The sequence below is a fragment of the Rattus norvegicus genome, chromosome 8 (genome assembly GCF_021556685.1).
Source record: "Rattus norvegicus strain SHRSP/BbbUtx chromosome 8, alternate assembly SHRSP_T2T, whole genome shotgun sequence".
Classification (NCBI taxonomy): domain Eukaryota; kingdom Metazoa; phylum Chordata; class Mammalia; order Rodentia; family Muridae; genus Rattus; species Rattus norvegicus.
The window spans coordinates 17,183,833-17,210,381 of record NC_141541.1 but is presented as its reverse complement, the minus strand read 5'-3'; the positions used below and the strand labels follow the sequence as shown (position 1 = coordinate 17,210,381).

General features: G+C 44.7%; 1 long non-coding RNA gene across 1 annotated transcript in view; it reads left to right on the top strand.

Annotated features, from left to right (window-relative positions):
* Nucleotides 1-10,684: 10,684 nt before the first annotated feature.
* Nucleotides 10,685-26,549, top strand: part of LOC103693014 (uncharacterized) — a 215,299-nt gene continuing 199,434 nt past the window's right edge. The window contains exons 1-2 of the long non-coding RNA XR_015627516.1: nucleotides 10,685-10,711; nucleotides 11,248-11,406. This is a non-coding gene — a long non-coding RNA (uncharacterized LOC103693014). The remainder of the gene's footprint in view (nucleotides 10,712-11,247; nucleotides 11,407-26,549) is intronic.

The window sequence follows — 26,549 nt, the reverse complement described above, 5'->3', positions numbered from 1 at the left end:
CAACTGGCCTAGGGGGCTCTAGGGGTCACTGTCTCTGAATCATTGCACTGTCTCTAAACCATTATTGGTAATGGGGGGCATGGTTTCTTTAGGGCTCAACAGATGGGCCCCTAGGATTCCTAAGGCAAGGAGGGAAGCTAACCCCATCTCCAGGGCCACACAGCTCACAGCAACTGCCATTTTCATTGGTAATTAGAATTCAGACCCACACACGGTCCTATCAAATCACTTAAGGCTTTGCTCATCTCTGGTCCTGTGATTGAAGAGATTGACAGAACAGCGTCCTAAGTTTCATCTGTGGTAAGATCATGGTAGAACAGTGTTTTTCCTTATGAGACTTAGAGAGTCTATGCTGTGTTGGAAGACATGCATGAGCCACACTCCTGAAAATGGAAGGAGATGCTACATCCAGAAACCGTGGATACTATGAGTATAGTCAGTGAGATAGAAGGAGCTATCGGATCAGAAACCAGTCAACAGGACTGGATTAGGCAACTCCTAACATCATTTCTGAACTTCAGGCAATTTTCTGTGTCATTAACCACAGCCTTCTTGGTTCCCCATCACTTTCCAGATCAACAGTGAACACAAGACTATCAGACCTGTGCCATAGCAGTTTAAGGCAGTCTTCTTTCCCCAGGATATACCTGCTTCCTCTAGCTAAACTGTAAGAATATCCCCCTTTCTAGTCTTGTTAGGATTATCTTCCTAAATCCTTCTGACTAATCACATTGTGCCGTCTATCTTACTATTTATATTATATCCATAAGCTCTCTTTCATAAGGAAAAAGAAAAGATTTCTGTCAGGGAAACAGCCACAAAGTTCAAGTATCCATTCAGCAAATTTCCCATGTGTCTTCAGGGCATTATTTAAATGCTACTTACTGTCAGTGTACTGGTTGTCATGGCTGTTCGAGGCTAGGTTCTGTCCCAGACACTCCCCAGGCCTTGGTTCTCTTTTGCATGTTATGTTTGAGATGTAGATATTAATATCCAGTACTAGGATAAACTTAATCAGAATAAATTACATTAAGTTAAAGTTCCACGATGAGAAAACACCAACTGTTGGACTCAGAACACTGCTCCATTTTCCTACAGAGAAGCACAAAATCTCCCCGAGTCTGTGAAGGTTTAATTTTGCTGAGGAGACATGGATGCCTCTGACGGGACATGAGGCATTACTGCAAGCTGGCGTCACTAGGGAGGTTAGTGTGGGACGGCTGCAGAGTCTCTGGAGATGCGGCTGAGCTTCTCCGTGAGCATGTGTTTGAGGTGAGGTGGGGAATTTGTTAAATATCTTGAGGATTTTCTAGAAGTTATTTGGAGAGAATTGTAAAAGAGAAGGGGAAATACTGAGAAGAGGCGCTGGGGGATGGAATGGGGACTTCCTGCACACCAGCACCCAGCACCCAGTCTTTTACTCAGCTGAAATGCTGGACTCAGTGATACATCACTGCTCATAAAGAGCATGTCCACTGGGCATGATTAGCTCAGCTTATTCATCACTGTAAGATACTCATGGACCCCTAAATAATGTCATTAATATCCTCAGAGAGGAACAAACTATGCCCAGTGTGTAGTCTGCATGATGGGTCCACAGGGCAGGACTGGAGCTGCCCGGTCCAGTATTTCAGACACAGATATGGTTGCCCAGCTGGTCCATTACCTCACTTCCTTCTCTGCCAGGTTTCTAATTTGGCCAAGGCTGGGACAACAGGCTTCTCTGAACACCACCCTTAAAGAACATTAGCTCTCCACTGAGGATACAACCCAGGTTACTGACCACACAGGATCAGTCTGGGAGACTGCTACAGACCATCAGACTAGAAGCTTTCCAACTCTCCTTTGAGCCCCTTAGGTTCCTGTGTGATGATAGCTGGGTTGTCTCCTGAAGGGGAGCAAACACAGGACATTGTTTGCCTTCTCTCCCTCCTTCTGCATTAGACTCATTTACAAACTGTATTTTTTTCACAAGACAATAATCTGCAACCTTATAAAAGTTAGTTCTCTCATCTCATGGAATAGATGGACACCAGCGTTCACAGACCTGAAGTGACCTCTCGAGCTGGTTGCAGAGAGGCTAAATAGGAGCCAGGCGTTAGGGCCTCGGTGAGATCTCTTTACACCAGACTGCAGGGCCCCTGCCTTTTGGAATCCATCCTTGGCAATATCAGCCTCACGCTGAGGTCATCGACACAGGATCTGTGTGCAAAGAGGAACTCAGCTTCCTTTATTTTTCTTCTCTGCCCCCAAGTCCCTTTACTTCCTCCTCCTCCATTCGTGCTCGCTCAGCACCAGCTCCGTCTCCTGATTTGAGTAGACTCTCTCTCCCAGCCTCTCTTTACTGTACTACAGAAGTAGCAGGAGATCCCATTAATACCAAGGTTACTTCCCCACTCTTTATCCCACTGCTCCACTCCCTGACATTCTAGTTATTAGATACCAGGTGATGTTATGAGGGTAAAAGGAAGGGAGATATGGGCTGACCGTGTGAGTGGACAGGAATGGAAGGCGAAAGCTATACTATCCCAAGTGGCAGAAATTCCCCAAACCAGTATCCCCAAAAGAGCCTCTTCCTGCCTTTCTTCTTCGTCAGTTACTAAGCCCCTGAATAGCCTGAGGGTTGTGGAGTGTGCAGCGTTACACAGACATCAAGTTCAGAGCCGTCCCGTTTGTTGTGACCTGTGCCTTAGTTGCTGATGAAGGCATTAATATCTGTGGCGAATGCAGTAAGAGAAACAAATAACCTGTAGCTTAGGGCCCTGGAGCCCTGGGGCAAGAGAAAGGCTTAAGATGCCCAAAGGTGGATACCATTTGTGGTGTGACTGGAGGAAGGCTGGGACTATCGCCACTGGAGCTGGGGGGGGGTTTCCTACTGGTGACACTCCAGCACAGACCAGATTGACAGTCACCGTAAGAGGAGGAGCAACATTAAACAGGAGACATGACAGCTACATTTAGGGCCCTTCAATAAGTAAACATTTTAATTATAATTACTATGTTTGCAACACTTTTTGAAAACTCCCTCTTCATACTGGATTATACATGCCAGGATTCGGAGTCCAGGCATTTTCCCTTTGACTGAAGAAATAAGATAAACGCACCAGAGATACCAAGAATTGAATTTAGCGTATTCTGGAAGCTGATAGCTTATGTCTGCAGTTTTTCATCCTATTTACTAAATATCTCTGATTTTCAACTCAAGTTAACAATTGCTTACCAGTTTGTACCAAGTATAGTGTGGAATGAAGCTTAAAAAGACCTTTCAGATTCTGACCATGTTATTTACTGATTGCTTGATTTTAAACAATAGTCAAGAATCTCAGTTTCCTTACCTGACAAATGGAGATAATAATATTAATTTTTAGAATTTTGCTAAAGCTATGTCTGAATGTATGAGAGTGTTTTTGTGTTCGTTGGATTATATTTTTATCTTAAGAACTGTAAAAACAATAGAACTAAAGGAGTCATAATACCTGACCCTAAAATGTAATTTTACTATTGTAGCCTATAAATATTTATAAGAGGTAAAGGAAGTGTGATGGTTAATTTCAGTTGTCAGTGTGATACACCTGAAATTACCTGGGGACAAATTCTGAATGAGAGATTCTCTAGATCAAGTTGGCTGTAGGCATGTCTGTGGGGACAGTCTTGATTATGTTGACTGATGTAGGAAGGCCTGCCCAATGTGGGTGGCTCCATTCCCTAGATCTGAGGCCTGGCTATATTAGACTAGAGAATGTGAACTGCGTAGGCATGCATGCATGCATTTGTCTCTGTTCTTACTCTGGATTTGACTAATAGCTTTAAGTAACTACCTGGTGTCCCCACAGAGATAGACTGTAACCTGGAATTGTAAGCTGAATTAAGTGTTTCTCCATTAAAGTTGTATGCATTGGAGTGTTTTATTATAGGAAAAGGAAAGAAGGAATGAATAAAAAGAAACAATGAAACTAGGACAGAAGTAAAAAACTGATAAAAGTGATCTGGCACATATCCACTGACCTTTGAATTTGTGTTCTCATTAGCCTAAGGTTAACAAATTTAGTAGTTTTTTGTTGTTCTATTTTACAAGAGAAGGCTATACCAAGAATTACATGTAGATTCTAGCTCTGGACCCACTTCTCTTTGTCCAGCAGACCTAGCACACACAGAGACACAGAACAACTTGTGAATTGGAACAAAGAAAACGAAATCCCTCTGCCCTTGAGCTCCCTGGGTTGTTCTCTACATCCAGGGCATCATCCTCTCAGACTCTCAGTGAAAGTGACTGAAAGTAGCTTGTGATTTGAATGAGTATGGCCCCCATAGATTCAAATATTTAAATGTTTGTGCTCTGGTTGGTGGAACGGATTAGGAGGTGTGGCCTTGTGAGGAGTCATGTCAGTAGGGGTGGGCTTTGAGCTTTCAAAAGGCACTGCTATTCTCAATCTCTCTCTGTCTCTCTCTGTCTCTCTCTGTCTCTGTCTCTCTCTGTCTCTCTCTGTCTCTCTCTGTCTCTCTCTGTCTCTCTCTGTCTCTCCCTCTCCCTCTCCCTCTCCCTCTCCCTCTCTCTCTCTCTCTCTCTCTCTCTCTCTCTCTCTCTCTCTCCTTCACGGTTGTGTCTCAGCTACTGCTCCAGTGCCAGTGATCGCTGTCTTGCTCCCCACCATGGTGGTCGTGGACCCTAACCCTCCGGACCTATAAACTTTCTTCTAGAAGTCACTTTGGTCATGGTGCTCCATCACAGTAATACAAAAGTAACTAAACTATCTAAGCAAATAGTATGTGAGGAAAGAGTCCAGGATTACTCGAGCCTGCATCTTATACCTGTATTTTAAGAGGTTTCTCTTTCTACAGGGATGATGTATTTAGTTAGTCAGGTCTAGTCGAGATATGCCCACTTTTGCTCTTCATGGAGGCCCAAAGCCATGTTATTCGCTGAGCTGATTCAGCAATTCTCCAAACTAGAATCAACTGTTGTAGCTTGAGTGGGAAGATTCCCCCATGGGCTCACATGCTTGAGTACTTGAAGGCAGTGTCACTGTGGAAAAACCCAGTAGCAGCGGTTGGCCCTGGGGGAATTTGGAGAGCCTTTAGGAAGTGGGATCTCACTGAAGGTCACTGAGGGAGAGCCTTAGGACTTTTATGACCTGGCCCCATTTCATGTTTACTTTCTGCTTCCTAGGATCCAATCATATGAGACCAGCCAGCCTCCTACTCCTGCCACTGTGTTTCCCCTGCTTGCTGCTGTGTCTTCCTCATCACGATGGACTGCATCCCTCTGTCACTGTAAGCCAAATAGACTTTGTCCTCTATGATGCTGCTTTCTCATGGTATTTTATCTGGGCAAGAAGAAAGTAGCTAAGATAGTTGTCTTTAAGAATGTTTTGTTGTAGTAAGACATGACCTCCTCGGAAGGTATAGACTGGATAAAATCATCTAGACCAAACCTTTGGAGACGCCTAACATCACTGTTAACTCTCAGAGGCTGAATCTTGTTCCCTTGCTTCAAAATCAAACACACAAGTGTTAACTAGAGGAAGAAAAGAAATGCCATAAGATTTAATGCCTCATGCTCTTAGGCAAACCAGTGACCCATGGCTGCAGGAAACTCCTGGTGTTTCCTTACATATCTGGGCTGCATCTGATCACTACTACACCAGCTCGTTATTGGAAGATGTTCACCATTTTTGTGCCATGGGGATTCTGCTTACATGGTATGATTTTTATAATATTGGAAAGCCCTCCTCTTCGTTGCTTAAATTGTTCTGAGCTCTCTACTGTTCTCTGAACCTTTAAGCCTACATTCTGTCCTTTGATATTTTCTTGAGTCAGAGACTATTAGAATATGCTAGACCAAGAATCCTCCTTGGTGTTGAGGTGACACACCGATTGCCTCAAAACTGGAAAACTCTTTGTTTTAGACAGTTTCAGTGTTTTCACTAAAACCAGGCACTTGAAGGAGAAGCCATTAAGTGACTGACTGAGAGGTGTGAGCTAACTGCACATTAGAGCAGTATGGACAAGCAGATAGTTCCACATGTCCCGCTCTGAGAAGCAATTTTTCACTGGGGTTACTTATAGGAGCAAGGGTGAGTGGTTTCTTACAACCTAAAGTCAACTTCATCACTAAAAAGCCCAACCTAGCATGGCTGACAACTTGTGAAAGCTGCATTTCTGGAGGTCCCTGCCCAACTTGCTGGCAGCCAAACTGAGGAGTTTCCTCAGCCCCAAAGCTTGCTTACTGTTGTTATATAATGGTGGAACTGGTCTCGTGAGTTTCTTAACTTTCTGCCATTCCCAGTCATGTAAGTTTTGTTCGCTTTCTCGGTGTGATGGGCCACTCTCTTCCCTGTAAGACAGAATGCCTCAATATGAAGGAAATTGCTACATAGCAGGGCCTGTGGCATTCCTCGGGGGTAAGTTAGTACAGAGTTTGGTGTGTGGAGGTTGGCTGGCCCTTTCTCCTCTCAGCTTGATATTTCTTGATGCAGAATCTGAGTGACTTGTTGCCTTTGCCACTCATTATCAGGACGAAGGGCAGCAAGTACGTATTAGTTAGTTTCTACTTTGTTATGACAAAGTATCCCAGGGAAGCAATTTAAGGGAGGACTGGTTTATTCTGAGCCATTGGTTGAGACACAAACACTATTAGGGCAAGGAGAACAGGGTAGGTAGTGGAGGCTTTCATGTCTTGATGGATCAGGAGATAAACCCAGGACCAGAAACATGGTCAGCCTGTTACCCTGAAGGCCTACCCTTAGTGTTCCACGGTTCTATCCAGGCTATGTTCCATTTAGGTTCCATTTCAAGGTAGGGACCATCCATTGTGATTTTGAAATATTTTACATTTCTTTGAAAAAGCTTATCTTTTTGTGTGTTCATGTGTACAGTAGGTGGGGCACACATGTATTATGTCAGGATGTGTGAGTGTGTGGAGGTTAGAAGTCAATGTTGGGTGCTTTAGTCACTCTACACATTATTATCTTTTAAGGCAGAGCTTCTCACTGTACTGGAGCTCTCTGATCTGCATAGCCCAGCTTGCCAGACAAGCCCCCGGGACCGTCCTGTCTCAGTCTCTCCAGCTGTGGAGTTCCAGGTGTGCACGGGCACACTTGGCTTTTATTGTAGGTTCTGTGGAGACCAAGGTCCTCACGCTCTCATGGCAAGCACACAAGCCACTGAGCCATCTTTCCAGCCCCTGGTGGACTTTATCTTAAACGTCAAGCTGACTCCAGTTAACCTTTGGGTCAAACGTAAGGAATACAGCACAGATCATACCAGCTGCCTCAAGTGTTGCAGAAGTCCATTGTATGGACACTCAGATGCCACTGGGCTAAGACATCCCAGCCGAGGGCAGTTATTAGCTTGATCTAGATCTCTTAGTTCCCTACTTTATTCTTGGCTTCTCTTAAGTTGACGAAAGCACCAACTTTCCCTTTCTCCCATCCAATAGAGGAAATTCAGATACTGGAACAATTTTATTAGCAGTATTCTATTAGTTGGTACTTTGGCCAGATGGAGGCTGGAAGCCTATGACAGTGATTTCCTGCTAACTCGTCTAGTGGTGGGCCTGGCATGTGGGTGTCTGGTCAGTCAGTGCACTCTAATGGGCTTGAGTCATTCTTGGCAATTGTTTGGCTGAGGAAGTTCCTGGCTGATTCACCTGAGTTGGTTTCTGGTGCCTGGCAAGCTGTCCTCTCCCATCCACCCCCGCCCACCCCCCATTTTCCTGCTCCCACACTCACAGACTCTGTCCAGGACAGCCAGTTCCAGGATAGGCTATTTCCAGTATGTCTGGCTGCATCTTGAATGTCAATGGTTTACTGTAAGCACTTAGCATAAATCAGATATGTTAAGAAAGGTAAAAGCTAAGCTGGAAATTTGAATCTGAGAGAAAGAAGCCATTCTCTCGAAGGCCGTAGAAGTGAAGACAAAGGAGTTAAGAGGATGGGCCAGTTTTAACTGCTCTCTTGGCTCACCCTCTTAACAAAAGAGCTAGTGTGTCCTCAGGTGATCCTGTAGGTGTCTCTCTGGGTGTTCACTTAGTTATTCCCTCCTTCTGTTCCCTCTGCGCCCTCCGGCTCCGCCTGCCTGCAACACTACAGGCTGCGCTCTTGTGTTCTGTCCTCCCCTTTTGAGCATTTCAAACCCCTCTCACTTTAAGGTTATAAAGTTTTCAGGCTTTGGGTTGCTTTTCTTGTTTCTGTGTCAGAACACCTGACAAAATCAACTTAACGTAAGGAAGGATTCATTCTCCTCACAGTTTGACTCTACAGTAGTCTAGCCTGGGAGGGAAGACACGGAGGCCACAGCTTGAGGCAGGGTCACATAGGTCACATTGTATCCATATCTGGAAGCAGGCAGCGGTTACATTGTATCCATAGTCTGTAGCTGGAAACATCAGTGCTGGGCCCTTGCCTCCTCAGTTGAAAGCTTCGCAGGGACACCCAGGGGTGTTTCCATAGTAACTCTGAGTCCATTTGAGTTGATGGTGAGAATTAAACCTCACACTTCTCTATCTTGTAACGCCTTATCTGTCTTATTACTGAATATCCAAGTGCTTGGCTCAGGTTTGCCACAGACACTAAGAAGAAACGATATGAGGCTTTGCCACCTCACTCTTTTTGAACGGGAGTACTGACGGTCACTTCCTTACAGCAGGACTATAGCTCTCTACCTATGTGTGCCTATTCTACAAAGTCAAAGAATTAGGCTTCTGTGTCCAGTCTTCAGCCACGACATGGTAGGTCCTTTGGAAATTTTTGTTTGGGAAAGAATGGTCTAGTTAGAAAGCTTAGTAAGGGTCTTGTGAAAGAATGGTTCCAACGTTTTTAACATAAAACACTGTTGCTATTATTACTATTACTACTACTACTACTACTACTACTACTACTACTACTACTACTGCTACTACTAATTTGTTTTACTTATTCACTTTATAAACCACTAACTGCCCCCCCAGTCACCTCCTCCAATAATCCTTCTCCTCATCCTCATTCCCCCTCCTCCTCCCCCCTGGGTGTCCCCCTACCCTGACACATCAAGTCTCTGTGAGGCCATACCCATCCTGTCCCACTGAGGCCAGACAAGGCAGCCCAGCTAGAAGAACATGTGCCACATACAGGCAGCAGCACTGCTGCTTTTAAACAACAATTGGTTTGATTGTTCCTCCCAGAAACCCTGAAGCACAAGCAGTCTTTAATGCTGAGTAGAATGAAGCTAAAGCCAATCCTCGTGTCCCTCAGAAGACACAGCAACTTTGCTGCTGGAACAACCTGTCATCTAAAGCTTCGGTTACCGGTCGCTTTTTGCTATTGACCTGGTGAACTATCTGGCAAGAAAACATAAAGGGGGAGCATCCATTTTGGCTCACAGTTCTAAAGGGTGGATCCATCATGGCGGACCATGGTGGATCATGACCACTGGGGTAGCATCATCAGAATTAGTGGGAGCGCGAGCCACAGGTTGTTCACACGTTGTTAGATCAGGAAACAAAGAGCTTGGTCTTGAATCAGAAGCAATGCCATTGGCTGACTCCCAATGCCAACCATCTGAGCTCTACCTCCAGAGCTTCCACAGTCTCTCGAAATATGTCTTACCAGGTGGCAACCATGTGTTCAAACATGTGACCTTATGCCCTGGTCCTACCAATGTGGGCAAGTGGGCCATGCCACCATACTTTAGACCTGGTAAGGTCGAAGCAGGTTCAATACCCAGGAATTTTCATAATTGAGAAGAGCAGGCTCCTGGCCAGGGTCAATCTTTCCTGAAACAGGTAACCACAGCACATTGAGAGGGCCATAAGAATCTGTCACATAGCATAAAAACCTAGACTCCTCCATGCTAATGAGGTATCTAGATAGGCCCTGAATATTCAGCCGATGAGCTTCCCTTCCCGGGCACCCCTCCCTGCAAAAGTATTTAATCCCTGGTTTACCCTAAGTAAGATGTATGCATTCATACCCACAATAAAAATAAAGCAATTTGGACAATCAAGGATCACCGTGGGGTTGGGAGAGGGAGGCCTTTGTCATAAAGAGCTGTGCCTGAATCTCCTGGAGAAGGCCTCTTTTCCAGCTCCTCTGTACTTTCAGGACTCATGTGGTGCCAGACCAGACTCACTGACCCCTGCTCCCCACTCCTTGTGGTCCCCAGCAGCATCTGGATACACAGGGGACTGAGAATGACAGAATCCATCTGAGACGCGCTGTTTCTCACCTGGAGAAACAGAGTTTCTCCCTTGGACTGTCTTCTGCCTTCCCTGAGCGATATGCTGGCGGTGCTCCAGCCTCCCAGCAGCAAGGCAGACAGGCAGCATGACAGACTAATGCCTTCCTGAACTCTGGGCTTCCCAGTCTTGTTACAGTTCCTCAAGATCCAGTGCCCTACCTGCTTGTATAATTAAAATAACTTCCTAGATCCTGCCTGATCCCTTTCTGGGGCTGCTGCTCACAACAATAATTTTGCTCATTATTTCTGACTCTTTGACTAGAAGAACTGCTTAAATTTCACGCATCAGTGTCTGAAGCTCAAGTCCTGCTTCTTTGTAGAATCCACAGATGCTTGGGGACTTTTGGGCACTTTCACCTCTTCCTGTAACTTTATCAATCCCACAGTGTGGGATTTCATACTCCACCTTTCACCTGCTAATGGGGCCAGCCTGTCCTTGGTAGAAGAACACAGGAAAGTGCAATTTTATATATCAGTGATTGAAGAAACACTCTTGGTAAGTAAGTTCTGTCTTATTGCTTTAAAGCTGTCTCTTGCTTCTGTCTAAATACACTCCGCCGAAAAGAAAGTCTGTAGCTACCCACCTCCCATTTTGTTTGCCTTCTGCATGCTCAAGTTCACTGCTATATGTCTGTTGTCCATCCATCCATCCATCCATCCATCCATCCATCCATCCAGCCATTCATCTATCCATTCATTGAGGTAGGGTCTTCACCTCATGCTGGCCTGAAACTCATGAAGCTAAGGGTGGTTATCTTGACTTTCTCATCCAATCACCTCCTCCTCCCAGGTGATGAGATTTCAGGTGTCTCCCACCACATCTGGTCTATGTGGTAGTGTCTTTGAACCACGAGTTCATGTGTTCTAGGCAAGCAGTCTTTAAGCTGAGCCATACTCCCCAGATCATTGTAACAGTTTCATTTACCACTTGAGCTTCCCCTCGCTCCTCAGGTTTGGTGCCCCAGCTTCACCGGGGCTGGAACATCGACTTTGTCAGCACAGCCTCTGCTTTGTCCATGGCCTCTGACTCAGGTTGTCACACGCTTCCTTGGACCCCGGTCGCTTGGCCTCCATCACTTGCTGTGAGAGCTGGAAGACCCTCTTTTAGCTTCTGAAGTCAGAGGATCCAGTCAGAAGGAGTGATATTCTTTGTCAGAGATTCCAGGCCACCTGCAGTTCAAGCGCAGGCAGGTAAGTGTGATTCTGGTAAAGAGAATCCCCTGTCAGTTTAGGATGCAGGACTTAGAAGAAGAAGTTGAAGACACGGCCACAGTCCTCTGCACTTGGGAGCATCTGGCAGGTAAGAGAGAAAAGAAAACAATTTCTTCTGTTTGAAAGAACACCCATATTTCATCTTCCTTGGGTAGCTGCCGCAAAAGAGACTTTTGGACAGTTTTTCTTACTCATAACGTTACAGAAACTGGATTTGCTCTCTCCAAACTGACCGACTGCACAGAGGAGATGAAGAGAGTGTCAGAGAGTGGTGCATACTTTATCAAACTGCCCAGATTCCTAGGCGCATGTCACTGACTCCACAGCATACAATGAGGTGCGATGGAATTATATGCTCTTTCTGGTGCCAGAGGGAGCCAGCACAGGCTTGTGAACACTGGCCCCTCAACTCAGCATCAGTGTAGAGGCAAGAGGCACCATAACCAACAGGCAGAGGCGAGCTTTCCCGCTGTCCGTTGAGTGTCCGTCTTCGATGTTCATGCCAAATGGTTTTGTTTACAGGAGACTGTGGGTTATCTGCCCAGCAACAGTACAGTGTTCGTGCACATGTGCACGAGAATGTGTGCAGATTTGATGAGTGGAGGGGGCAGACGTAGGAACCACTGCTCCAATACACAATTGAACGGACATTAAGATGACAACAAGACAGACATCAAGACATACAAGGTGTGAGAGCCGGGTCACACACCATTGGCCCATTTAACTGTATTTTGTTAGGAGGGTGAAGCTGGGTAGAAGGATGCCCTGAGGTGTGGTAGAGGAGCTGCTGGGAACATCTATGGACTGCTCACCTATCGAGGCCTAAGAAGACAGTGATTTTACTGTGGGTCAGGATTTCAGTTCCAGGCTTTGATAGCTGTATCATCTCCTAGTCATACAGAACCTGCTTTTAAACCCATGGCTAATCCTGGGCAGAGATGGAACGGCTACTCTTCCCCATTCTAAAGCTAGTTTGCTCACCTAAGGTGCACTCCTATTTCCTTTGCAAAAGTCCACATTGGGTAAATTAATATACTCAGAGATGATTAGCCTCCGGGCAAAGAACAAGAATGACAACACTCACAAGAAATCACTCAGTAAGACAGGTGGCTCATGTGTTTAGTTCCTAGTATCCAGAAATTTCAGGAGCACCAGGAAGTAACTAGGAAGTTACTTGGCAAGAAGGAATGAATAGGGGCTGAGGTGGTGCTTCTGATAGGCTGGGCCCACGGGAGGCTAAAGCTTCTGGGGGAGGCTTGGAGTATCCCGAGGCGAGGCATTTGGGAGGGGATCAAGTCATGGAGCTCTCCTGACTGGGGCTAGTGCCTTTCTAAAAGAGCGCCCTAAATGATCCGTGGTACCATCCATCATGGGGGTTCCATGGAAGATGGGTGTCTGTGAGAAAACAGAGCCTTACTAGGCAATCAAGTTTGTCAGCACCAGGATCATGGATTTTCCAGATTTTGAAACTGTGAGAAATTAAAACCATTAGTTTATTAGCCTCCAAGTTTGCAACATTATATTATAAAAGCGTGAATGGGCAAGGACACCAAGCTCTATTCTCTCATTAATTCTGTTGACAGTGTTTTGCAAGCACCTACTGGATGACATGTTTAAAATATATAAGTGAAAAACAGGGACAAAAGTCTCCATATTCATGATAAAAAGTGACCCGGTCCTTCAGTCACGCACTTCTCTTCCTAATATGTGGGCTTTCTACCCTGAGCTCTTCTCCGATTTTATGTAGACTGGTTAACCTACAAAATGACTCAAGTTTGAAATTGCTTACCTAAAATTAGTGCTGACACCACTGTGTAAGTGCCCAACTTCACAGGATGCTCCAACCTCAGATCACAGATTGCGCATGACTAAACTCTGTCCACTTTGGCTCTTCATCAGGAGTCCCCATAGTACTCTATGGAGGCTCAATAATTCGGCATATGACCTTCCAGGACTCAGGGAAATACTTGGCTTGTGTTTGCCAGTCTCAGGTGAGGATGTTATAAAGATACAAGCGAGCAGCCACACGGGGAGGTACATCTAGTACGGTGTAGAAGGTTCCTGAGCCCAGGAAGTTATGTCCGTGTGGAGTCAGGAAACACACCCCTCCTGGTACACACACACACACACACACACACACACACACACACCATACATACACACCACACACACACACACACACAATACACACACACACACACACACACACACACACACACACATACACACACCCCACACACAGTTCACCAACTGGCATTATCTAGGGTTTTTGATGGTAGTTCTATGATATTAGTGTGATTGATTAAATTATTAGTAGCTCATGATTAACCCAATATCAGCCTTACTCAAGGTTTCAGGTCCTGAATCATGCCTTGGTTTACTGACAACCAGTTCCCATCACGAAACAGTGTAAAGTGTGTAGTCCACAATGCTAGAAAAGACCCAGTAGCAGGGGGTCAGGGCAGGAAGCAGAACAATCAATTCTCGACTGCAAAGTGGAGCAGAATACAGATTGGAAGTGGGTGCAGGCATAACCTCTCAAAGCCCAGCACAGGACTTAGTGATGTGCTGTCTCCAGCCAGGATGCACCTCTCTATAACCTTCCCAACCAACACTTCCAACCGGGAAATGAGAGTTCAAATACATGAGCCTATGGGGGACATTCTCCTTCAAACACCACACACATGAGAGAATATTAGTGCTGTGAATAAAAAGGAAATCAAGGCTTGCCTCGGTTTCGGTTGTGCTCACCCTAAAGGATACCAAAAGCCAGGGCTTTGGGGCAAGTAGCTTTTGTGGAGATAAACCAGGAAGCATGGCGAGGGAGCGGAACTGGAGAAGGGAGAAGAGCCAAGGGACTGTTGACCAACGGGTGATTTCCTGTCATGGTGAATGGAGGTTCCATCCTGCTGGAGACACACTGTAAAATCCCATGAAATGTACCAGCAGAATCTCCCTGAGGGCTGGGAATGGGGTTTATTTACCCTGCAGTTCCTTTGGCTCTTAGTTGAGGGGTGACTCTGAAGCTGCCCCCAGCAGGCTTAATAACCTCAGCAGTAACCCCTGCCCTCCGCCCCCACCGACTGCCACCAGCTTGGTTCTTTTGATTGGAACCTTGGTGTTTAGGTTCATTGCCTTCAAGGGCCGATGGTGGCCTTGCACCCTTGGGAAGCTTTCCAGACTGAAAGTTCATCATGGTTTCTATAGTCCTTGGCTTTATGTTTGTAGAATAAGGACATTTTCGTCCCCTCTTTAAGAAGTCCTGTGAGGAAGGTAGGGCTTGCATAGTGACCCTTTTCACACAAAGGAGCTCTAATCGTAGAAAGGATCTCTTGAATTTTCAAGTGTCGTCACAGGTCTGCTAGGTTATAATTTATCTGTACTAGATAAACTACAGTAGGGTCTTTTCGAAGTCATCAGAATTGGCACTGAAATGAAAAGGGAGTCAATTTACAGGGCAACACATGCATGTGTGGTTAGCTCATTACGTGCACAGGCCTCTGTTTTCATTTATAGTGCATAGCTGTTCAAGAACTGAACACGCAAGCAGCCGTTTCTATTATGTAAGCAGCAGGGAGCTGCTCATTAGTCTGTCAAGGTGGAAACAACACCAAGTAGCCTTAATTTGCCAGGAAACAGCAGGTAGGGCTGGTCAGCACTGGTGGTCATCCCTCGTAAGTGGAAAGGGGGTTGAATAAGTAAACATAGCCAAGTAGAAAATTGCTTCAACCTTGTGTTCAAAGCAGATAGGCTAACTAAGTGTTCTCCAGAGAAAAATATGCAGATTTTATCTTACTTTATGGGATAGAAGAGCTTGATGAGTTCTATTAAGCCAGAATAAAATATTAATATAGAGCATAAATGTTTTTATCATGCCAACAAAACCATATCCTGAAGTACGAGGCCAAGGGGCTTTCTGACACAGGCCAGGGTGAAGGCGGAACACAGCCTGTGTGCACAAAGCATGTCTCAGTACGGTACTCACCGACCTCGTTCTAACGGGGAGGTGGATTTGAGGTACACAGACACAAACCAGGACGAAGAGCTATGGCTTCTAGGAACATATTGCTATCGCCTTTAGGTAATTATAATTTTTTTCCCAAAAGAATACAGAAATACAAGTTTAAAGTTTTAAAAAAGGCAGATGAGTATCTTCTTGGTGTGGGGTTGCTTCTTTTTTCAAACGTTATACAGATCATGGTGGGTTCTACTGTGGCACTGGTCTCCAATATGGCTGTGCTCTTACGGCCTAGTGACTATTTAAAAACTACTTAGTAAAGGTAACCTGGTGCAGAGGTGTTTGGCTTCACTCTCCTTCCTGCCTGTGTTGTGCTCTGTTCTAAATTTCCCTCATAACACTCGGACATCGGCTGCCACTTCATAGAATCTATGTCAGGTTCTCCCTGCACGCAGAGAGCTGAGGAGTTCCCACACGTTTTCTGAATGTGGGTCTTATTCCCTCACAACAAGTACACTTATATAAAATAGAAGATAGGGGGAAAAGGTTAGTAGCATTTCTAGCCCACTGTTTTCCGTTATGACATTTCTGATTGACATCATAGGCCATGTTTTAAACACAGCTTCCTTCCTAGATTCTAATCTTCACAAGGGCGAAGCATGCTGTTCACTTCTTGGTTTGATTTCTACTTGCTAATGTAGAGGAGATTTTAAAAATCAGTTATAGAAATGAATGCAAAATAAACACCAAAGAGCATAAGGTAAAGTGTCCAAGCCTTCAGATATTTTCACTAAATGACCCCAGGTAAATCTCTCAATGAAAGGAGTCAGTCAGTGAGTCCTCATCCCTGGGAAGTCAGCAGAAAGATGGCGTCTGTGTTAGACAGACCGGGAATCAGATCCGGGAAAGGAGGACGAGGTACAAGTGTTTCTCTTTGTAGTTTTTTTGTGGCTTCGATATAGAATTTGTCACATCTACTTTGGGTTTTCAGGGTTTTTGTGTCTGCTTTGGTTGCTACTTTGATTTCTGGCCACTCAAGAACTCAGGTCTGATGTGGTAGTTCACAGTCTAAGCACCCTGGAGGCTCAGACCGGAGGATCAGTCAAAAACCGCCTTCCAATCACATACAACGTTTGAGGCCAACCTGGGTTACGTGAGACTGTTTCAAACCTTCCTGTCTCAGAGACAAAGAAATTAAAAAAACAGTTCTAGATGAGTTTAGCTTAGGTCGGTTGAAAGACCTACTCCAAGGTATGCCATCGGGATCTCAGGCCACTCAGTCAACAGTGTAGTGAGCTCAGCTGTGGAGTTAGCATTACGCTAACGGTGTATCACGTGGGGTAAGAGATAAAAGTCAGGGTCCAGGTTTAAGAAGCCTATAAGAGTATTAAGAAGAGCAGGCTTCACCCCTGCCGGAGACACCGCCGGACCCTGAAGGAAACAGACCGGATAAACAGTTCTCTGCACCCAAATCCCGTGGGAGGGAGAGCTAAACCTTCAGAGAGGCAGACAAGCCTGGGAAACCAGAAGAGACTGCTCCCTGCACACACATCTCGGACGCCAGAGGAAAAAGCCAAAGACCATCTGGAACCCTGGTGCACTGAAGCTCCCGGAAGGGGCGGCACAGGTCTTCCTGGTTGCTGCCACTGCAGAGAGCCCCTGGGCAGCACCCCACGAGCGAACTTGAGCCTCGGGACCACAGGTAAGACCAAATTTTCTGCTGCAAGAAAGCTGCCTGGTGAGCTTGGGACACACGGAAGCAGAATTTCTCTAGAACCGGGCACGTTCTGTGTTTACCGGAAGTCCCACACCCGCGGATCCCGGCCCGCAGCAGCTCTCTGCTCCCAGACCCGGTGAGAGAGAGACCCAACCGCCTGGTCAGGTGGGCACTCCTGAGGCTGCAGAGCGGAAGAGACCACCAACACTGCTCACCCCTGCCCACATCCCTGGCCCAAGAGGAAACTGTATAAGGCCTCTGGGCTCCCGTGGGGGAGGGCCCAGGAGCGGCAGGACCCCTGCCGGAGACACCCCCGGACCCTGAAGGAAACAGACCGGATAAACAGTTCTCTGCACCCAAATCCCGTGGGAGGGAGAGCTAAACCTTCAGAGAGGCAGACAGGCCTGGGAAACCAGAAGAGACTGCTCCCTGCACATACATCTCGGACGCCAGAGGAAAAAGCCAAAGACCATCTGGAACCCTGGTGCACTGAAGCTCCCGGAAGGGGCGGCACAGGTCTTCCTGGTTGCTGCCGCTGCAGAGAGCCCCTGGACAGCACCCCACGAGCAAACCTGAGCCTCGGGACCACAGGTAAGACCAAATTTTCTGCTGCAAGAAAGCTGCCTGGTGAACTCAAGACACAGGCCCACAGGAACAGCTGAAGACCTGTAGAGAGGAAAAACTACACGCCCGAAAGCAGAACACTCTGTCCCCATAACTGACTGAAAGAGAGGAAAACAGGTCTACAGCACTCCTGACACACAGGCTTATAGGACAGTCTAGCCACTGTCAGAAATAGCAGAACAAAGTAACACTAGAGATAATCTGATGGCGAGAGGCAAGCGCAGGAACCCAAGCAACAGAAACCAAGACTACATGCCATCATCGGAGCCCAATTCTCCCACCAAAACAAACATGGAATATCCAAACACACCAGAAAAGCAAGATCTAGTTTCAAAATCATATTTGATCATGATGCTGGAGGACTTCAGGAAAGACCTGAACACACTTAGGGAAGCACAGGAAAACATTAATAAACAAGTAAAAGCCTACAGAGAGGAATCGCAAAAATCCCTGAAAGAATTCCAGGAAAACACAATCAAACAGTTGAAGGAATTAAAAATGGAAATAGAAGCAATCAAGAAAGAACACATGGAAACAACCCTGGATATAGAAAACCAAAAGAAGAGACAAGGAGCTGTAGATACAAGCTTCACCAACAGAATACAAGAGATGGAAGAGAGAATCTCAGGAGCAGAAGATTCCATAGAAATCATTGACTCAACTGTCAAAGATAATGTAAAGCGGAAAAAGCTACTGGTCCAAAACATACAGGAAATCCAGGACTCAATGAGAAGATCAAACCTAAGGATAATAGGTATAGAAGAGAGTGAAGACTCCCAGCTCAAAGGACCAGTAAATATCTTCAACAAAATCATAGAAGAAAACTTCCCTAACCTAAAAAAAGAGATACCCATAGACATACAGGAAGCCTACAGAACTCCAAATAGATTGGACCAGAAAAGAAACACCTCCCGTCACATAATTGTCAAAACACCAAACGCACAAAATAAAGAAAGAATATTAAAAGCAGTAAGGGAAAAAGGTCAAGTAACATATAAAGGGAGACCTATCAGAATCACACCAGACTTCTCGCCAGAAACTATGAAGGCCAGAAGATCCTGGACTGATGTTATACAGACCCTAAGAGAACACAAATGCCAGCCCAGATTACTGTATCCAGCAAAACTCTCAATTAACATTGATGGAGAAACCAAGATATTCCATGACAAAACCAAATTTACACAATATCTTTCTACAAATCCAGCACTACAAAGGATAATAAATGGTAAAGCCCAACATAAGGAGGCAAGGTATACCCTAGAAGAAGCAAGAAACTAATCGTCTTGGCAACAAAACAAAGAGAATGAAAGCACACAAACATAACCTCACATCAAATATGAATATAACGGGAAGCAATAATCACTATTCCTTAATATCTCTCAATATCAATGGCCTCAACTCCCCAATAAAAAGACATAGATTAACAAACTGGATACGCAACGAGGACCCTGCATTCTGCTGCCTACAGGAAACACACCTCAGAGACAAAGACAGACACTACCTCAGAGTGAAAGGCTGGAAAACAACTTTCCAAGCAAATGGTCAGAAGAAGCAAGCTGGAGTAGCCATTCTAATATCAAATAAAATCAATTTCCAACTAAAAGTCATCAAAAAAGATAAGGAAGGACACTTCATATTCATCAAAGGAAAAATCAACCAAGATGAACTCTCAATCCTAAATATCTATGCCCCAAATACAAGGGCACCTACATATGTAAAAGAAACCTTACTAAAGCTCAAAACACACATTGCACCTCACACAATAATAGTGGGAGATTTCAACACCCCACTCTCATCAATGGACAGATCATGGAAACAGAAATTAAACAGTGATGTAGACAGACTAAGAGAAGTCATGAGCCAAATGGACTTAACGGATATTTATAGAACATTCTATCCTAAAGCAAAAGGATATACCTTCTTCTCAGCTCCTCATGGTACTTTCTCCAAAATTGACCATATAATTGGTCAAAAAACGGGCCTCAACAGGTACAGAAAGATAGAAATAATCCCATGCGTGCTATCGGACCACCACGGCCTAAAACTGGTCTTCAATAACAATAAGGGAAGAATGCCCACATATACGTGGAAATTGAACAATGCTCTACTCAATGATAACCTGGTCAAGGAAGAAATAAAGAAAGAAATTAAAAACTTTTTAGAATTTAATGAAAATGAAGATACAACATACTCAAACTTATGGGACACAATGAAAGCTGTGCTAAGAGGAAAACTCATAGCGCTGAGTGCCTGCAGAAAGAAACAGGAAAGAGCATATGTCAGCAGCTTGACAGCACACCTAAAAGCTCTAGAACAAAAAGAAGCAAATACACCCAGGAGGAGTAGAAGGCAGGAAATAATCAAACTCAGAGCTGAAATCAACCAAGTAGAAACAAAAAGGACCATAGAAAGAATCAACAGAACCAAAAGTTGGTTCTTTGAGAAAATCAACAAGATAGATAAACCCTTAGCCAGACTAACGAGAGGACACAGAGAGTGTGTCCAAATTAACAAAATCAGAAATGAAAAGGGAGACATAACTACAGATTCGGAGGAAATTCAAAAAATCATCAGATCTTACTATAAAAACCTATATTCAACAAAATTTGAAAATCTTCAGGAAATGGACAATTTCCTAGACAGATACCAGGTATCGAAGTTAAATCAGGAACAGATAAACCAGTTAAACAACCCCATAACTCCTAAGGAAATAGAAGCAGTCATTAAAGGTCTCCCAACCAAAAAGAGCCCAGGTCCAGACGGGTTTAGTGCAGAATTCTATCAAACCTTCATAGAAGACCTCATACCAATATTATCCAAACTATTCCACAAAATTGAAACAGATGGAGCCCTACCGAATTCCTTCTATGAAGCCACAATTACTCTTATACCTAAACCACACAAAGACACAACAAAGAAAGAGAACTTCAGACCAATTTCCCTTATGAATATCGACGCAAAAATACTCAATAAAATTCTGGCAAACCGAATTCAAGAGCACATCAAAACAATCATCCACCATGATCAAGTAGGCTTCATCCCAGGCATGCAGGGATGGTTTAATATACGGAAAACCATCAACGTGATCCATTATATAAACAAACTGAAAGAACAGAACCACATGATCATTTCATTAGATGCTGAGAAAGCATTTGACAAAATTCAACACCCCTTCATGATAAAAGTCCTGGAAAGAATAGGAATTCAAGGCCCATACCTAAACATAGTAAAAGCCATATACAGCAAACCAGTTGCTAACATTAAACTAAATGGAGAGAAACTTGAAGCAATCCCACTAAAATCAGGGACTAGACAAGGCTGCCCACTCTCTCCCTACTTATTCAATATAGTTCTTGAAGTTCTAGCCAGAGCAATCAGACAACAAAAGGAGATCAAAGGGATACAGATCGGAAAAGAAGAGGTCAAAATATCACTATTTGCAGATGACATGATAGTATATTTAAGTGATCCCAAAAGTTCCACCAGAGAACTACTAAAGCTGATAAACAACTTCAGCAAAGTGGCTGGGTATAAAATTAACTCAAATAAATCAGTTGCCTTCCTCTATACAAAAGAGAAACAAGCCGAGAAAGAAATTAGGGAAACGACACCCTTCATAATAGACCCAAATAATATAAAGTACCTCGGTGTGACTTTAACCAAGCAAGTAAAAGATCTGTACAATAAGAACTTCAAGACACTAAGGAAAGAAATTGAAGAAGACCTCAGAAGATGGAAAGATCTCCCATGCTCATGGATTGGCAGGATTAATATGGTAAAAATGGCCATTTTACCAAAAGCAATCTACAGATTCAATGCAATCCCCATCAAAATACCAATCCAATTCTTCAAAGAGTTAGACAGAACAATTTGCAAATTCATCTGGAATAACAAAAAACCCAGGATAGCTAAAGCTATCCTCAACAATAAAAGGACTTCAGGGGGAATCACTATCCCTGAACTCAAGCAGTATTACAGAGCAATAGTGATAAAAACTGCATGGTATTGGTACAGAGACAGACAGATAGACCAATGGAATAGAATTGAAGACCCAGAAATGAACCCACACACCTATGGTCACTTGATTTTTGACAAAGGAGCCAAAACCATCCAATGGAAAAAAGATAGTATTTTCAGCAAATGGTGCTGGTTCAACTGGAGGGCAACATGTAGAAGAATGCAGATCGATCCATCCTTATCACCCTGTACAAAGCTTAAGTCCAAGTGGATCAAGGACCTCCACATCAAACCAGACACACTCAAACTAATAGAAGAAAAACTAGGGAAGCATCTGGAACACATGGGCACTGGAAAAAATTTCCTGAACAAAACACCAATGGCTTATGCTCTAAGATCAAGAATCGACAAATGGGATCTCATAAAACTGCAAAGCTTCTGTAAGGCAAAGGACACTGTGGTTAGGACAAAACGGCAACCAACAGATTGGGAAAAGATCTTTACCAATCCTACAACAGATAGAGGCCTTATTTCCAAAATATACAAAGAACTCAAGAAGTTAGACCGCAGGGAAACAAATAACCCTATTAAAAAATGGGGTTCAGAGCTAAACAAAGAATTCACAGCTGAGGAATGCCGAATGGCTGAGAAACACCTAAAGAAATGTTCAACATCTTTAGTCATAAGGGAAATGCAAATCAAAACAACCCTGAGATTTCACCTCACACCAGTGCGATTGGCTAAGATCAAAAACTCAGGTGACAGCAGATGCTGGCGAGGATGTGGAGAAAGAGGAACACTCCTCCATTGTTGGTGGGATTGCAGACTGGTAAAACCATTCTGGAAATCAGTCTGGAGGTTCCTCAGAAAATTGGACATTGAACTGCCTGATGATCCAGCTATACCTCTCTTGGGCATATACCCAAAAGATGCCTCAACATATAAAAGAGACACGTGCTCCACTATGTTCATCGCAGCCTTATTTATAATAGCCAGAAGCTGGAAAGAACCCAGATGCCCTTCAACAGAGGAATGGATACAGAAAATGTGGTACATCTACACAATGGAATATTACTCAGCTATCAAAAACAACGAGTTTATGAAATTCGTAGGCAAATGGTTGGAACTGGAAAATATCATCCTGAGTGAGCTAACCCAATCACAGAAAGACATACATGGTATGCACTCATTGATAAGTGGCTATTAGCCCAAATGCTTGAATTACCCTAGATCCCTAGAACAAACGAAACTCAAGACGGATGATCAAAATGTGAATGCTTCACTCCTTCTTTAAATGAGGAAAAAGAATACCCTTGGCAGGGAAGGGAGAGGCAAAGATTAAAACAGAGACTGAAGGAACACCCATTCAGAGCCTGCCCCACATGTGGCCCATACATATACAGCCACCCAATTAGACAAGATGGATGAAGCAAAGAAGTGCAGACCGACAGGAGCCGGATGTAGATCGCTCCTGAGAGACACAGCCAGAATACAGCAAATATAGAGGCGAATGCCAGCAGCAAACCACTGAACTGAGAATAGGTCCCCTATTGAAGGAATCAGAGAAAGAACTGGAAGAGCTTGAAGGGGCTCGAGACCCCAAAAGTACAACAATGCCAAGCAATCAGAGCTTCCAGGGACTAAGCCACCACCTAAAGACTATACATGGACTGACCCTGGACTCTGACCCCATAGGTAGCAATGAATATCCTAGTAAGAGTACCAGTGGAAGGGGAAGCCCTGGGTCCTGCTAAGACTGAACCCACAGTGAACTAGTCTATGGGGGGAGGGCGGCAATGGGGGGAGGGTTGGGAGGGGAACACCCATAAGGAAGGGGAGGGGGGAGGGGGATGTTTGCCCGGAAACCGGGAAAGGGAATAACACTCGAAATGTATATAAGAAATACTCAAGTTAATAAAAAAAAAAAAAAAAAAAAAAAAGAAGAGCAGGCTTTCTGAGGAGACTTTGAAATAGAATATAAGATTCTAGAGGGCTTTGAATGCGCTTCAGAGCTCACGAGTCTTTGGTCTTTTAAAGAGTTGTCTTTTAACCAGTCTCCAGACAGCACCTGGGGTATTGCTGTGAAAATGAGTGGGGAATGGGGTTCACTGTGTAGATTCTGGCTGTCCATCAGAAGTGGAATACTCATTACACGGAGGCCATATGCTATTTAAAACTTTCTAGACACTATACTAAGAAAAGGCAGTTATATTAAAGCAGGTAAACAAAGCCCAGAAGATTAATTTTAGTAATATATTCAACGCAAATATTCACAATACAATAATTTCAATGTGTAATTGCTTTAACATCATTTAAAATGCTTTGCTCTTTTATAATTAAAGTGTGTGTGTGTGTGTGTGTGTGTGTGTGTGTGTGATATGTGTGTGTGTGTGTGTGTGTGTGTGTGTGTGTGTGTGTGTGTGTGTGTGTGTGTATGCTTGCATGAACACAGCATGTCCCAATCTGGAGAAATACAGTTCAAATACTTGGCAGTCATACTCATCTAGTGGTTATCTTATTAGAAAGTGCAAAGACAGTGTTGGTTGTGTAAGGACAAGTTTGTGCTCTTAGTACATGGGAGGTGGAAGCCGAAAGATAATGAGTTCAAGACCAATATGTCTTAGCTACATATTGAGTTCAGACTTAGCTACATAAGAACATGTCCCCAAAGAAGAAAATGGTAACAAAAAGGAGTGAAGAAAGTTTCAGAAGAGACACAAGATCACATTGAAAGCCCTATACAGCTCAATATTTCCAAATCCACCCTAGTGGAACCACGAGAGATTCTCCCACTGAAAACAGACACAAGAGAAGGGAATAATTTGCAAAGGCAGCAGGTGCCAGCCACACCAAGTACTTCAGATGGATTCAGCTATACTGTGACATTATTCTGACGAGAAGGGAAGGGTCAGGGCCATGCTGTAGGAGGCAGAGGAGATTTAAGGGCCCTGGCCACAGTCTACTGCTTGAGAGTTTCCTGTGCAAGGAGATGTGGCGTTGAGCCCCCATCACTACGGATGAAGACATGGCATGGATACTGGTCAGGATGTTAATGGAGAGGGACCATTGGCTTGGAAGAGGGAGAGGATGAGGGTGGGAATTAGCTCTGGGAGAAGGGAGATGCTGAGATCAGACAGAGGTCACACGTTCACTAGAAGAGCTCTGCCTTCTCCCAAACTAATGAGGACAAACAGCTTGTCTGGAGCAGGCAGAGTAGGAGTTCAGATGGAGAGAAAAGGGAGTCCTTTGTCTAGTGCCTGCTCTGATTTTCTCAGTGAAATATACAAGGTCAAGGGTGGAAGGACACAGGTGCATGGAATTTGAGGAGAGGGGATAAAATGTGAAAGAGCTTTGAAGTGTGACAACTTGCACACGTCTGCTCCGGTGGCTGTGAGGTTTGTGACCAGGCTATACCTTCTTTTGAAAATCATTAAAACAATCTGGATTGTAAGTCCTGAAAAGGTGACAGTATGGTTTAATCAGGTTTCACCTTAGCACACATGGTTGGCTCCATACTGGGAAAGTGAGCTGAGTTAGTGGTGTGATGGTGGCATCGGTGGCAGCGATGGTGGTGGTGGTGTGTGTGGTCTTGCATATGCATGGCTGTATGATTGGTGTGCATGTGTGCACATGCATGGTGGAGGCCAGAGACCCACCTTAGTTGTTTCCTTCAGGAGCCATCTACCTTGTCTTTTTCTCTTATTGGCCTAGAGCTTGCCAAGCAGATGAAGCTGGCTGACTAGCAAGCCCCAGGGATCCACTTGCCACACCTTCCCAGCACTGGGATGGCAAGGCTCTGTCACTGCAGCCTTAGGTGTGGCTTCTGGAGATGGAATTCAGGTCCTTGTACTTACACAGCAAACACTGTCTTATAGCGCTACCTTCATAGCCTGCTAAGTGGTTTTTAAAAGAATGATTAGAAGAAAGATCCACATTCTCTCTGGGTGAGCAAGAAAGGAGGACAGGAATGGGATCACTGATGGTCACCTGAGGAGGTGGGGAGTGATGACAGTACTTAGAGAGTGAGAGGGATGGGTAAGAACTACTGTTGACAGAAGAGCCCTTGAAGCTGAGGTTGGGGAGATCACAAGGTCACTGGGGCAGATAAGAGGTTGCATAAATGAGGATGAAGGAAGAAAGATCGTTGGGTGGCGAGATTGAGATGCTGTGCGTTGTACGCTTCTGACCCTCTCTCTCCTCTACAGGGTGGTCCCCTGGAACTCACGCTGCATTATCAGAAGATGCCCCTGAATTTCAGCTTCTCTTGGATTTCCTTTCCATGAAGTGGAGCTTGAGAATGAGGTGGCTGGTGTGGTGAACGGATTTCTGCATGGACCAGTGAATACTTGTGCTTCCAGGGCTGATGACAGGCATGAAGTGGAACAGAAACTTTTGGTGCTAAAATCGTCATCCAGGAAGTGGGTGCTCAGGGGCTCTTAGCTAATCAAGGGGTTAAAGGACCTGGGAACTTTCAGGGAAGGGGGAGGATATGATATTTCAATAAACTGGACAGCAAGGGTGGGGTGGAAGATGAAAGAAAATAACCCTTTGCAGTGACAATCATGACTCAGTGCTCCACAGACAGAGACAGTGCTGATGCTGTTGTCCTTCACCAGAGAACGTTTACACGGGAGGTACCTACTGCATAGGACACCTCCCAATCTCTGTGACGCACACGCAGTGGAAGCGACACCCCAGACAAGCTGAGAGACACAGGGGCATCTTCTGATAATGCAGCGTGAGCTCCAGGAGACCACCCTGTGGAGGAGAGAGGCAGTCAGAAATGTGGATGCACAAACATGCCAGGGCACCTATACTAATGTGTGCATTCATGCGTGCATGCAAGCATGTGTGCATGTGCGTGTG